Source organism: Leucoraja erinacea, chromosome 3, assembly GCF_028641065.1.
Source record: "Leucoraja erinacea ecotype New England chromosome 3, Leri_hhj_1, whole genome shotgun sequence".
Lineage (NCBI taxonomy): Eukaryota > Metazoa > Chordata > Chondrichthyes > Rajiformes > Rajidae > Leucoraja > Leucoraja erinaceus.
In genome coordinates this window covers 57,560,728-57,574,445 of record NC_073379.1, presented here as the reverse complement: position 1 = coordinate 57,574,445, position 13,718 = coordinate 57,560,728, and the positions used below count along the sequence as shown (strand labels likewise).

Below are 13,718 nucleotides of genomic sequence, written 5' to 3'. Positions count from 1 at the left end.
CTCCGTCTACGCCGCATCTGCTCCCAGGATGAGGTGTTCCACACCAGGGCAACGGAAATGTCCTAATTCCTCAGGGAACGGGGGTTCCCCTCCCCTACTATAGATGAGACTCGCATCAGGGTCTCTTCCATACCCCGTAACACTGCTCTCTCTCCCCATCACCCCACTCGCAACAAGGGCAGTCCCCCTAGTCCTCACCTTTCACCCCACTAGCCGTCACATACTACAAATAGTCCTCCGTCAGTTTCGCCACCTCCAACGTGACCCCACCACTCGCCACATCTTCCCATCTCCCCCCGTCTGCTTTCCGCAAAGACCACTCCCTCCGTAACTCCCTTGTCAATTCTTCCCTTCCCTCCCGCACCACCTCCTCCCCGGGCACTTTCCTTTGCAACCGCAATAGATGCTACACCTGTCGCTTCACCTCCCCCCCCTCAACTCCATTCAAGGACCCAAGCAGTCGTTCCAGGTGCGACAGAGGTTTACCTGCATCTCCTCCAACCTCATCTATTGCATCCGCTGCTCTAGATGTCAGCTGATCTACATCGGTGAGACCAAGTGTATGCTTGGTAATCGTTTCGCCGAACACCTCCGCTCGGTCCGCATTAACCAACATGACCTCCCGGTGGCTCAGCACTTCAACTCCTCCTCCCATTCAGTATTAGAGCTCTCTGTCCTGGGCCTCCTCCATGGCCGGAGTGAGCACCACCGGAAATTGGAGGAACAGCACCTCATATTCCGCTTGGGTAGTCTGCATCCTAGTGGCATAAACATTGAATTCTCCCAATTCCGTTAGCCCTTGTGGTCTCTTCCACTTCCTAGCTCTCCCTCAGCCCTCAGGCTCCTCCTCCTTTTTCCTTTCTTCTTCCCCCCCCCCCCCCCCCACCCCCTATCAGTCTGAAGAAGGGTTTCGGACCGAAACGTTGCCTATATCCTTCGCTCCATAGATGCTGCTGCACCCGCTGAGTTTCTCCAGCATTTTTGTGTACCTTCGATTTTCCAACATGTGCAGTTCCTTCTTAAACACTGTGATAATCAGTCCCTTGAATTGGTGAACTGCATCTGTTTAATGAGATTAGGTCAGTGAATAATTGTAAAACTTTGTTGGCAGCGATAAAAGACAAGGAAATAATGGAACATTCATAAAGCAAAAGAGCTTTAAAAGTACTGCACAGTTGACTTCTTGCAATTCTATCAGGGCGTTACTTTCAGTCCCACTTCCACTGAAAATTATAAATAATCCCTACTTTTAATGTGATTTTGATAAAGTAACAAATACAGTTGCCAACACAAAGCGGTAATTTCATCAACAGTTCAGATAATGTCACAAATTGAAAGACTGAAGGCAAAGTGATTTATAATTGCATTCCTTTACAATATAAAGCAATGGACCATTAACAGAGTTCAGATAAGGCTAATATTAAAACCACCGAAACAGAAACAGCTCCAGGCTCCATGCATTTTTTTTCCTCAAAGGCATGCAAGTATATATTGATCAGATCAGGTGCTTCCACATTAGGAATACTTTACGACTAATATAAAGTAAATCTCCCCTTGCTCTTAAAACATGATTAAACCAAATCATGTTTCATCCCAAAATACAACTCCCTTATCTGCATTTCTCACATTTTTCTTCCTTAAAACTCTAAATGAGATTGACAATTTAGCACAACTATACGGTGATTTTGTTTCAAGCCCCATCCCTTCATGAGCTGCGTGGAGTCATCAAGTAACAGTAAAAACAAATTAAATCCCATCAGTCCACGCTCCAAAAAACTAAATCAAAATCCAGGTAAACGGGACAACATACAGACTATTTGAACAACACTTGAAGTGTGTCTGCATTTGCAGCCAAACCCGGAAACTTCCTTAACTTAGTAAAAATAACAAACAAGCAACAGAGTAAAACATTTAGCGCTAAAGGCAGATTGGTCAACAGAGAGATGGAAGGGTTTAGCTGTTTGATAACGTTCCATGAGATAAATAACAACATTAACAGTGAATGTTACATAACAAGATTTTCAATTATAAATGCACAAAATCAATATCCTTCAAAGCAATTCAATTACATATGCTGTTCACCATTTGGGAAAGTCACCAGTTAAACAAACTTCCTCACATATCTCCCATCATAGATGAGGCCCTCACTTGTGTCTCCCCCCTCTCCCTAGTCGCAACAGAGATAGAGTCCACGTAGTCCTTCCCTTCCACCTCATCAGCCGTCGCATTCAACACGTAATCCTCCGAAATTTCCGCCACCTCCAACGGGATCCCACCACAAGCCACATTTTCCCATCTCCACCCCTTTCCACCTTCCGCAGAGACCGTTTCCTCCGCAACTCCTTTGTTCATCGCTTGTTCAACTCATCGCTTCTCACCCAAACCACCCTCTGACCCAGGTACCTTCCCCTGCAACCGCAGAAGATGCAACACCTGTCGCTATTCCTCCTCCCTTGACTGTTCAGGGATCCCGACAGTCCTTTCAGGTTCGGCAGAGGTTCATTTGCATCTCCTCCAACCTCATCTACTGTATCCCTTGTTCAAGATGTGGACTCTTGTACAGCGGCGGGACAGACGCAGACTGGGCAATCATTTCGCGGAACACCTTCCATCAGCCCGCCTGAACCAACCTGTTCTCCCGGTTGCTGGACACTTTAATTCTCCTTCCCATTCCTGCACAAACCTTTCTTTCCTCAGTCTCCTCCAATGTCAGAGTGAGGCTAAACGCAAATTGGAGGAACAGCATCTCATATTTTGCTTGGGCAGCTTACAGCCCAGTGGTACGAATATTGATTTCAGTTAGCCCCGGCATTCCCTCTCTGTCTATGCCTCCCCCACCCAAGTCGCACTAGCTTCTCATTTTCACCCTACAAACAGCTTACAATGGCCCGTTTCCTTATCATCGTTACCTTTTTGCATATCTTTCATTCATTGTTCTTTATCTCTCCACATCACTGTCTATATCTCTCATTTCCCTTATCCCTAACCAGTCTGAAGAAGGTTCTCAACCCGAAACGTCACCAATTTGTACATAATGCAAGTTGAGCAGGGAACAGGAAGCTAATAGTGTGGGAAAAAAACTGCAGATGCTGGATAAAATCGATGGTAGACACAAAATGCTGGAGAAGCTCAGCGGGTGAGGCAGCATCTATGGAGTGAAGGAATGGGTGACGTTTCGGGTTGAGACCCTTCTTCAGAGGGTCAGGGAGGGTGGGTGGAGACCGTAGGAATTTGTGTTTCCCACATGGAAACCACATTGCAATCTCCAAGTACAGGCAGAGAGCTTTACATTGCCCGAAAGAGCTGTTTGACTCCCTGAAATGTGCGAAGAGGTGAAAGGCCAGGCTTAGCATCTCTAGAGCATTCCAAATTAAGTATTCTGAGAAAGGCAGAGTTGGCAGAGACAAAAGAGTAAGCCAGGCAGTTGCAAAGGAAATTATTCCTTCAGAAAGCTAAAAGGGGTGCAAAGGGGAATCTGTGTTCTGGTAGTGGAATCTAATTGAAGCTGGTGAGAATCGCAAAGGATGATCTGCTGAATATAAGAGGCTACTGGGGTTGATGGTCGGCATCAGGGGATGCTATATTTTTTCTTCTGTCCAGGAAAGAGGGCGAGCGCAGAGACATGGGAAATAGATGGGGAGATGTCAAAGGGCACTGTCAACTATGGTGCATGCAAAGACATGATTCAGGAAGAAGCAAGGTACTTCAGAGGCATCTGTGTGGAAAGTTTTATCAGAGCAGACAAAATAGAGGCAGTAACTTGGAGATTGGAACGGTGTCATTACTGTGGACAAGGTGGGAGGAAGTATTGCTGAGGTAGCTTTGGGATCAGTAGGTTTGTAATAGATTCTTACCACTCACCTATCCCTTCGGATGGAGACAGAGATTGAGAAAGGAAAAGGAGGGGTCAAGTGAAAATAAGAGCAGGGTGGAATCAGGAGGAAAAGTATTAATATGAGTTCAGCATTCGTGCAAGAAGCAGAACCAATACAATTATTGATACACCAAAAGAAGAGGCGAGGAATGTGTTGTGGAATATGTTGAGTTATTTTATAAAACAGGTCACACTTGTTTAGTTTAAACTCTGATGTTTAGTTTAAAACAAAATAAACTTGTATTGATATTAAAGTTTAAATTAGCAAATTGGAATGTATGTTTTGCTTAAGTTTTACAAATATTGTAATTCACAGGAAAGGCAAAAACTATTCAATGACATAAACAAGTTATTTATCTATCCATCTTAATAGTTAAAATTACAAAGTATTTTTCTAATATTTTATGTATTCAGCAAATTAGTGCAATTTCGTTGTTTAACTATTTAGCAAATATTCTTGTCCATTCTTCCATTCTTCGTTTTTCCCTTGCAGAATCAGATTCATTTGGTAAAAATCAGAGAATGCTGTAAATACTCAGCAGGTCAGACTGCATCTGTGAGAAGAGAAATAGAATGAATGCTTCAGGACAAAGATCTTCATCAAATGACAGTCAGAACACTGTTCTGATGAAAGGTCTTCAACCTGAAACAATAACTATGCTCATCCCATAGATATGACCTGATCAGCATAGTCTTCCATTATTTTCTGTTTTTATTTTACACTAGACTAAGTGGGACCCGTTGGGTCCCAGTCACACTGGAGGCCTGGTCCCCCAACGCAACCCATTTCCCAATGCAATATTCCACCACTCACCCGTTCCCCCAACGCAACCCGTTCCCCTAACGTAATACTCCACTACTCACCCATAGCCCCTAACTGCGCAGGCAAGGCTCATTTCCCCTCATCCCCAGCACTCCCTCCTTCTCCTCTTCATGTGTGAGAGGCAGGCACATGCCGTCATGGTAGGCACGGTAGGCACTGCCTACCCTGACTAAAATTATGAAATGGTAATTATTAAATATAAATAGTAAAGGTATGGGAGAATTATGCCTATCTAAGAGATCGATCTCTAAGGTAGGCATAATTCTCCGTTCCTTTCAACCGCAGCACTTGCAACACGCGAAGGTCTGTGCAGCCCAGGTGCTGTCAGCGCTGCTTCAATCCGTCAATGACAAGTGGGGCTGAGGGCAGCTGAAATTCTGCCTTTGCAGTACTGTGCATGTGCAGTACTGCAAGTTTCTTGGCGGGTTTTTCAAATATGGATTGTCATTATTTTAAGAGTAATTTGGGAAACAAAGAGAGAAGAATGGAATTTGTGTACCAAAAACGTGGTAAGTACATTTCAAGGTGCTTTATCTTTTTAAATACCATATTTCCCGGGATGGGGGGAGAGCTCCTTTTACAGCGTTTGAGGAGTCTGGTCCGGGCTAAAGTTGCGGGGAGGGCAGGAGCATTGTGAAGGAGGGGATCGGGGCCAGTAACCCACTTGTGAAACTCCGGGCACGGAGCCACCGCATTGTGGCCAGGGAATGAATTACCTCGGGTGGCTGCGAGTGGCCGCTGGGACCGGACAGCCCCTTCTGCCGGTCCCCGCTCACCTCAGGCAGTGCTCTCCATCTGAAAACCTCTCTCCTGCCGCTCGCCGGCCTCACTCATGTCAGCCGCTTCCCGCAAATCCTTAAATTCCGACTGCGCGATCGAGGGACCAATTGAGGCTACTAGGCTGTGGGAATTTAAGGATTTGTGGGAAGAGGCTGGTATGAGCGAAGCCGGCGAGCAGCAGGTGAGAGGTGTTCAGACGGAGCGCACTGCCAGAGGTGAGCGGGCCAGCAGAAGGCGCTGAAGTGGCAGCCGGTTCTGCTGTCGGTGTATGTGGGTGGGAGGTGTAGGAGGGGGAGGGGGGTGTGTGGCTGGGGGGTGTGGGTGGGAGGCAGGCATGTGCCAGCTGCGTAGACAAGGTAGGCAGTGCCCTCAATTGTTCGATCCTTCTGCAAGATCCACTTTGGTAGCAAAAACAGGAAGGCAGATTACTATCTCAATGGCGTCAAGTTGGGAAAAGGGGAAGTACAACGGGATCTGGGGGTCCTTGTACATCTGTCTATGAAATTAAGCATGCAGGTCCTGCAGGCAGTGAAGAAAGTGAATGGCATGTTGGCTTTTATAACAAGAGGAATCGAATATAGGAGCAAAGAGGTCCTTCTGCAGTTGTACAGAGCCCTAGTGAGACCACACCTGAAGTATTGTGTGCAGTTTTGGTCCCCTAATTTGAGGAAGGACATTCGTGCTATTCAGGGAGTGCAGCATAGGTTTACAAGGTTAATTTCCGGCATGGCGGGACTGTCACTCTGGAGATTAGAAGGATGAGAGGGATTTTCATTGAAACATATAAGATTGTTAAGGGCTTGGACACGCTAGAGGCAGGAAACATGTTCCCGATGTTGGGGGAGTCCAGAACCAGGGGCCACAGTTTAAGAATAAGGAGTAAGCCATTTAGAGCGGAGACGAGGAAACACTTTTTCTCACAGAGAGTTGTGAGTCTGTGGAATTCTCTGCCTCAGAGGGCGGTGGAGGCAAGTTCTCTGGATGCTTTCAAGAGAGCGCTAAATAGGGCTCTTAAAAATAGCGTAGTCAGGGGATATGGGGAGAAGGCAGGAACGGGGTACTGATTGGGGATGATCAGCCATGATCACATTGAATGGTAGGGCTGGCTCGAACGGCCAAATGGCCTACTCCTGCACCTATTGTCTATTGTCTAATGTCTAATTCTCCCCATTATAAATTGTAATTTTAAAGTACCATTTTCTTCAAATATTATTCTAATTTGTTCTCCCTACTTCATGTGGGCATTTGACTCAAGCCACTGTAACAATTCACTTCCACTTTGGCTAATTCTCATTGTGAAATGAACAATACTTACAGCAGGGATATCCCAACATTATGATCAACAATGAAATGTCAACCATCTTATTTTAGACAAGCACAGGATGCCAGAGCACCCCTGAGACCAACTTAAAACACATTGTATTTGGAGTAGCCATTGGAAATGGCTCCATAGCAGATTGGAGTGGCTGAGGAATCAGTCCAATTTCTTCTCAAAACGGATTGTTGGAAGTATCAGTGGTGGGAATAGGCAGAATGTTTTGTGTTAGGATCATACGCAAATCGTCAAATATCCATTCCCTCCACAGATGCTGCCCTACCCACTGAGGTCCTCCAGCACTGTGTATTTTGCTCAAAATTATAGCATCTGCAGTTCTTGGTACTTCTCATATATCAGCCTAATCAAATGGGTCCTGAACACTTTAATGTTCTAGTGCTATTTGGCAGAAAACCGTTTTCTCAAAGAGTTGAACTCTTTTTGTTGCACTAACCAAAGTACTGAGGAATCCCAGACAAGCGGATTCACTCGGAATTGGTTCCCTCTCCTGGCCGCTACCCAGTGACGTCGGTTGGAAAGTGAAATTGTTGAGAATGGGCAACGACACGATCCACTACGAGAGAAGGAATGGGTGACATTTCGGGACAAGACCCTTCTTCAGTCCTTACTCTTAAATTTTGAATTTGAACCTCAAGCAGGTCAGCAGGAAAAGTTACTGTGCTCGAAAACAACAAACCAGAATGCAGTTTTGTCGCTCATTAGGAACTATTTTAATGAAAGCGCAAACAGAATCGCATAGATGGTGCAATTTCATAATGCAAATTATGCTAAAATGCTATTTATTGTCTTTTTTTTTAAGTTTGGCTATTTTAACTAAAACGTAGGTGACTTTATAGGATCATAAAGTAAAATATCCCACCAAACACAAATTGTGGATACTTAATCACTGTATTTTCAACTGGCGATGAGATGGAGCAAAACGAGGGACTGAAATTGACCAGGTGGACAAATCCACTTGCTGACATTGCTTATTGCCTGCAACAGGGAGCAATTGATGGAGGACCGTAAATAAAACTGCAGCCGGTCATTCGTGAACATCGGTGATGTGCAAGCGCCGGGCAGCAGCAGGATCGGGCAACTGGGTGACGTTTCGGGTCGAGACGCAGACTTTTGTGTCTATCTTCAGTTTAAACAGCAGCATCTGCAGTTTATTTCCTACACACAACCCGCGTTGTAGAGCCAGGCCTCGCTGTCACCCTCCACTCACACAATCTCTCTGTGATTCTCTCCGAGATGGACACAATGTGAAGCCAAACTTTCCCACTACTTAGAGACTGCGCCACAGTCGACTCGCCCGGACCTTGTGCTGGTTAGTTCGAGCCAAAGATGTTAGAGCGGCCGCCCCGCAATACTTTACCGGAAGGCGGTCCCTCCGCCGGCCTCTGCTCGCTGTCGCTGTCGCTGCTCGTTCGCTGCTCGTTGCGCCCCGCGACACCTTTGCTTGGAGCTGGACGTGCGCGCTCCCGCGACACTTGGAGCTGGACGTGCGCGTCCCCGTGGACGTGCGCGTCCCCGTGGACACGTGGAGATGGACGTGCGCGTCCCCGTGGACACCCAGAAGAAGCCTCTCCTCTGACGGCTTCTTCCATGGGACGTGTTGTGGTTATTGTCGCTGCTCAGGTTAACGCAAAATACAAAACTATTTAATCACATGGGCAGACGGCTGGATATTTTTGGTTCCAACTTGTGACAACTTTCCTCTCAAGTCTAACGATTTTATTATGCTTGAATCTGATACACGTTCTACAGATGGTATTTATTTTTAGTGAAGTTTCAGATTTGTGGGATTTATTTTGAAAGTGCGTACAGCAAATCGAGTACTCGATGCATTATACACCAAGTACTAAGTATTGGTATATCTGCAGATATAATGTGAAAGGTAAGGTGTAACCCAGGGATCTTTGGTAAAGTGGGCACTGAAGGGAATAGCATTGAGGACAGTTCGGTATTCCGAAAAATGCAAGGAATCATGGGATTTGTCGAAGGTCGAACGCTATAAATATAAATCGAACGAAGCGCTGTGGACTCAAAGTATAGTTTGGATACGATTTCTGTTGTCTTTCTTTTTTCAGTGGGAAACTGGGCGGGGTGTGAGGGGCAGACTGGGCGGGGGGGTCGACCGAATCGAACTGACAGGCAGCACAGAGAAGCGCCAACCCCAGCTCACCTCCGCCTCTCCCGCCGGGCCAACTGACAGCCCGGATCAACAACACCAGCAGCCCCAGGCCCACAGACCCACAGCCAGTGCCAACTCCAGCCCAACCCCGCTCCAACTGCAGAGGAACCGGCTCCCAGATGGGCTGCTACGGCGACAAGTGCCAGTTTGCCCACGGCCTGGCCAAGCTGCACTCCCTCACCTACCACCCAAGTACAAGCAGCGCTTCCTTGACACCACCGGCAGTGGAAACTGTGAGGGGCTTACGGTACCCAGGCAGCCGCCAACCCCACGCTTCAATGCACTAAACCCACGGGAGGAGCGAGGGCACCAAGTACAGCAGTACCTTGCACACCACCGGCTTCTGCCCTTACGGTACCCACCGCCACTTCATGCACTAAACCCAAGGAGGAGCGAGGGCACCACCAACAGCACTAGCAGCTCCAGCGGGCGCCCGGCCTGCCCATGGCCGGCAAGAGCCCGTCCGCAGACTCTCTCTCCGACCAGGATAACTCCAGCAGCAACGGCTCCGAGTTGCCAGCCCAGCTGGCAGCTGCCCATCTTCAGCAGGATCTCGGTGTCAGACTGAGGGGAGGGGGTGGAGGGCTGCCAGTCAACGCGGCAGGATAGGCAGAGCCGAGCTGGAGCCAGCGGCTGCAAGTCTGGGGCTGCCCCGCCAGCCCAGGGCCACCCCGGACACCTCCGGACCGGGACAGGACACCGGGGAGGGGACTGGTATGACTCAACAGCATCTGCAGTGACGGAGAGCCGACCCCGACTACGGACGAAACGAGCCTGGACATAATGCAGCACCACCGTTGCCGAGACTGTTTTATTGCTAGTGACCTATGACCTGGGCATGCGCAGTCGGAATACCGAACTTGCTTTTGAATCGTGTGCGCCCAGAGCCTCATGAACGTCCACATCATCCTGACTGCACAAAATAATGGAATGATTTGCAATTAAAAAAAATAATTAGACTTCCGGGTTGAACATGGAATGAAAAGCTGTGTGTGAGCGTGGCTCCCGATTTCTGCTCAAGTCTACTTGTTTATCTTTGTTATATTTTTGAGATAACCCACTATTAAACACTATGAAGGACTCGAGGCAATATTAAGCACCTGAAACAATAAGTAAAATGAGCCAGCGAGCTAAAAGCGGGGGAAAAGACAGTGAAGTCTGAAGCAAGAGTGCTGCAGCTTTGGCATCGCTGCCTTAAGCTGGCCTTGAACTACCAGAGGATCTCGAGAGGCTTCATGTCATATCAGCAAGGAGTGCTGAATAAGTGGTTAACTTTGTCTTAAAAAGAGAACTTGAAGTGGCTTTGTCGCCGGTGAACACCCGTCTGGACCAAGTTAAATCCTATTACGAAATGCATGATGAACGCATTCGCGAGGTTGAAGGTGGCCTGAATGACCACAGTGACAGACTGGTGAGCACCGAAACAACCACAGCTACATTACAGAGTGAAAACGCACTCCTGAAAGTGAAGTTAGATGACCTTGAGAACCGGTCACGGAGATCCAACCTAAGGGTGGTTGGGATTCCCAAAAAGTTGGAAGGTTCGGACCCTGTTACATTTATGACTGAGTTTTTTGAAGAAGTGCTGGGGGCTGATTTCTTCCCAAGACCTCTTATGCTTTCGTGTGCCCACCGAATTGGACCAACACCAATGAACGTCCTGAATATGAAGTCATCTAAGCCAAGAGTGTTCCTGGTTCTCTTTCAACAGCGCCGGAAGTGGCGGTGCTGATAACAGCTGCGGCTCGCCTGCAGTCCGTCTGTCTTTACTTTTTGGTGTTGTTTTTTTTGTGTTGTTTTGGGTAAGTTTTAGTTTATTAGGTTGTGTTATGGGGGGGGGAGATGTTTTTTTGTCTCTCCCTTCGGGGGGAATGCGACTTTTTCTTGTTGTATCCCCCTTCTCTGCCTCCTTCTGCGCTGAGGCCTGATGGCGGAGCTGGCGGTCTCCAACCTGCGACCGACCTCGAGGCTCCGGAGGCAGAGCCAGCTAGGACTTACCAAGCCAGCCAGGACTTGCTGGCCGTCTTCGGGGCCGAGGCAGCAGTGGCCCAACTCGCTGATGCGGCTTTCCAGCTTTCGGCAGCGGAACTGTTGCAGCGGGACTCGGAACTGAGGCTGCGGGACTCGGAGCTGAGGCTGCGGGACTCGGAGCTGAGGCTGCGGGACTCGGAGCTGCGGCTGCGGGACTCGGAGCTGGGGCTGCGGGACTCGGAGCTGGGGCAGCGGGACTCGGAGCTGGGGCAGCGGGACTCGGAACTGTTGCAGCGGGACTCGGAGCTGGGGCTGCGGGACTCGGAGCTGAGGCTGCGGGACTCGGAGCTGAGGCTGCGGGGCTCGGAGCTGAGGCTGCGGGGCTCGGAGCTGAGGCTGCGGGGCTCGGAGCTGAGGCTGTGGCGGGCCAACTCGGAGCGGAGACGGCGTTCCGGCTTTCGGCAGCGGCGACATCACCACGGAGGTCTGCTGGACTGGAGAGCGACATCTTCAGCCTGGATCGATCGCCTCAGTGCAGAGGGAGAACAAGGAGGGAAGAGACAGAGACTAAGACTTTTGCCTCCATCACAGTGAGGAGGTGCTTGGTGAATTCACTGTGGTGGATGTTCATTTGTGTTAATTGTACGTTTTGTTATTTATTGTTACTGTGTATGACGGCAGGCAACGTAATTTCGTTCAGACCGAAAGGTCTGAATGACAATAAACATAGAAACATAGAAATTAGGTGCAGGAGTAGGCCATTCGGCCCTTCGAGCCTGCACCGCCATTTAATATGATCATGGCTGATCATCCAACTCAGTATCCCGTACCTGCCTTCTCTCCATACCCTCTGATCCCCTTGGCCACAAGGGCCACATCTAACTCCCTCTTAAATATAGCATAAATATATATAAAGGAATCAAATCAAATACATCCAGGATAAACATCGTATCATCACCAAACGGAGGCAGGACCTGTCCTTCCGAGGGCACTGTGTGTTTTTTCATGAGAATTTCAGCACGGAGCTGGGGGGGAAAACGTGCAAATCTTAGGGAAATAAATCCCTGCTCTACGAGAAAGCGGTTTGGTTTGGCCTCCTGTATCCTGCCTGGCTCCAGGTCACTCATGAAGGTAAAAAGCACTACTTCGATACACCAGAGACTGTCAAAAAGATTTACTACTCGCGCTGGGGAGGTGACGGCCGTGAAGAACAATGACCTTTTAGGATATACCTCCTGCGGCGGTAAACTGTTAATCTGTGTAAGATTTGTTCATTCCTCAGTTTAATTTGTGGAACTCGACTGAGCTGAACTGCCATGCCACAGAATTTGAGTAGTGAGTCGAGGACTTTTAGTCAGCGAAAATGTAAATGTCTATAATTGCCCTCTGGGATACAATTTTTTACTTCCTTCTTTTGCGTAATGCTTTGCTTGTCCGGGGTTATCTTTAGCCTATATATCTTAAAAGTAGAACAAACGACTGTACAACTTTCAAAGAAGGCAGCCACCCTCAATTGGATCTAAAATTTTAGTTGGGGAACACTTTGGAAGTTTTTTGTTTTGTAATGCCTGCGATCGTCCTCGGTTGCGGAAGGAGATCTGGGTTTTGGGGGTTAATTTTTTTTTTTGTTATTGTAACTTTCCACACATAGACTGGGAAACATATTCTGTAAATGGGCTGGATGGGTTGGAGTTTGTAAAATGTGTGCAGGATAGTTTTTTGCAGCAATACATAGAGGTACCTACTAGAGGAGGGGCAGTGCTGGACCTCCTGTTAGGAAATGAGACGGGACAGGTTGCGGAGGTATGCGTTGGGGAGCACTCCGGGTCCAGTGATCACAATACCATTAGTTTCAATATAATTATGGAGAGGGTCAGAACTGGACCTAGGGTTGAGATTTTTGATTGGAGAAAGGCTAACTTTGATGAGATGCGAGATGATTTAAAAGGAGTGAACTGAGACATTTTGTTTTATGGGAAAGATGTAGAAGAGAAATGGAGGACATTTAAAGGGGAAATTTTAAGAGTACAGAATCTTTATGTTCCTGTTCGGTTGAAAGGAAACAGTAAAAATTGGAAAGAGCCCTGGTTTTCAAGGGAAATTGGACATCTTGTTTGGAAAAAGAGGGAGATCTACAATAATTATAGGCAGCATGAAGTAAATGAGGTGTTTGAGGAGTATAAGGAATGTAAGAAGAATCTTAAGAAAGAAATTAGAAAAGCTAAAAGAAGATATGAGGTTGCTTTGGCAAGTAAGGGGAAAGTAAATCCAAAGGGTTTCTACAGCTATATTAATAGCAAAAGGATAACGAGGGATAAAATTGGTCCATTGGAGAGACAGAGTGGACAGCTATCCGCAGAGCCAAAAGAGATGGGGGAGATATTGAACGATTTTTTTTCTTCGGTATTCACCGAGAAGGATATTGAATTATGTGAGGTAAGGGAAACTAGTAGAGTAGCTATAGATACTATGAGGTTCAAAGTAAAAGAAGTACTGACACTTTTGAAAAATATAAAAGTGGATAAGTCTCCAGGTCCTGACAGGATATTCCCTAGGACATTGAGGGAAGTTAGTGTAGAAATAGCCGGGGCTATGACAGAAATATTTCAAATGTCATTAGAAACGGGAATAGCCCCCGAGGATTGGCGTACTGCACATGTTGTTCCATTGTTTAAAAAGGGTTCTATGAGTAAACCTAGCAATTATAGACCTGTTAGTTTGACTTCAGTGGTGGGCAAATTAATGGAAAAGATACTTA

At 47.3% G+C, this 13,718-nt stretch overlaps 1 protein-coding gene across 2 annotated transcripts in view; it reads right to left on the bottom strand.

The window, feature by feature from the left end:
- focad (focadhesin) overlaps positions 1 to 8,217 on the bottom strand; it is a 228,058-nt gene extending 219,841 nt beyond the window's left edge. The window contains exon 1 of one of the 2 annotated variants that reach the window (XM_055632770.1): positions 8,021 to 8,217. The gene's annotated coding sequence lies outside the window, so the exon portion shown is untranslated. The remainder of the gene's footprint in view (positions 1 to 8,020) is intronic. The other variant, XM_055632768.1, reaches the window with a different exon arrangement.
- Between the last annotated feature and the right edge of the window lie 5,501 nt (positions 8,218 to 13,718).